This window comes from Sapajus apella, unplaced genomic scaffold, assembly GCF_009761245.1.
Source record: "Sapajus apella isolate SASKATOON/1434 unplaced genomic scaffold, GSC_monkey_1.0 scaffold126, whole genome shotgun sequence".
In the NCBI taxonomy this organism is placed as follows: Eukaryota; Metazoa; Chordata; class Mammalia; order Primates; family Cebidae; genus Sapajus; species Sapajus apella.
The window spans coordinates 2,663,280-2,664,085 of NW_022437066.1; positions in this window are offsets into that span (position 1 = coordinate 2,663,280).

An 806-nucleotide genomic window follows, 5' to 3' on the forward strand; every position below is an offset into this window, starting at 1 on the left:
ACACAATGGCTTCTCTGTGTGGAGATGAAGTTCAAAAAGAAAACAAGCCGCTTTCAACTTCCTCTACATGAAGGGTCATCGCCCCTCCCCACGTGGGGGCATCAGACGATGAGAGAACCTGGGAGCCAAGCAGGCTCTTGACAGACAGCAGCTGTCTCCTGTGATGGCGCTGCTGCCTCTCTCACCAGCAGCACGATGCCGCAGGCTCTAGGGGCCGTGGGCGGAGACAGGTGGCCTGTGCCCTTTCCATCCTTCCTGCCCAGCCAGCTGCTGCGCGCCAGATGTGGGCCTGGTTTCCCTCCCGTGTATCTCTGAGGTCCCCACGGATTGCTGTGTGGCATGAATGTGAGATCCCTACCATGCTATCCAAAAGGCAGGCGTCCATTTACAGGAGGGATGAAGGGCTGGAGGGTGGTGGGTGTCCCATCCCGCTAGGAGCTGGGTGGGGGAGAGGCCCCTCTGCCCCTGCCTGCCACCCGGTGGTCACTGTGGTGAGAGAGGGGTCCTAGAGTTGTAGGCCTGGGGTTTTGGGGTGAAGCTGTCCTGTCCAGAGGCACCGGCTGCCCACAGCCCAGCAGCCATCCTGGCCGAGAGCAGACGATCCAGCCAGTCCTCAGGGGAACATTATTTTCTTTGCAAAACGACTGTGGAAGTAGAGCTTGAAGTAGGGCTCGGGGATGCCCTTCAGTGTCTCCTTTCATTCCTACCTAGCAAAGTGGCTCACTTGAGAGCTGGGTCTGCACTGGCAGTGGGCCTCCAAGTTCACCTGTGCCTGAGACGACCAGGGAGCCAAGCTGGGGCTGGGG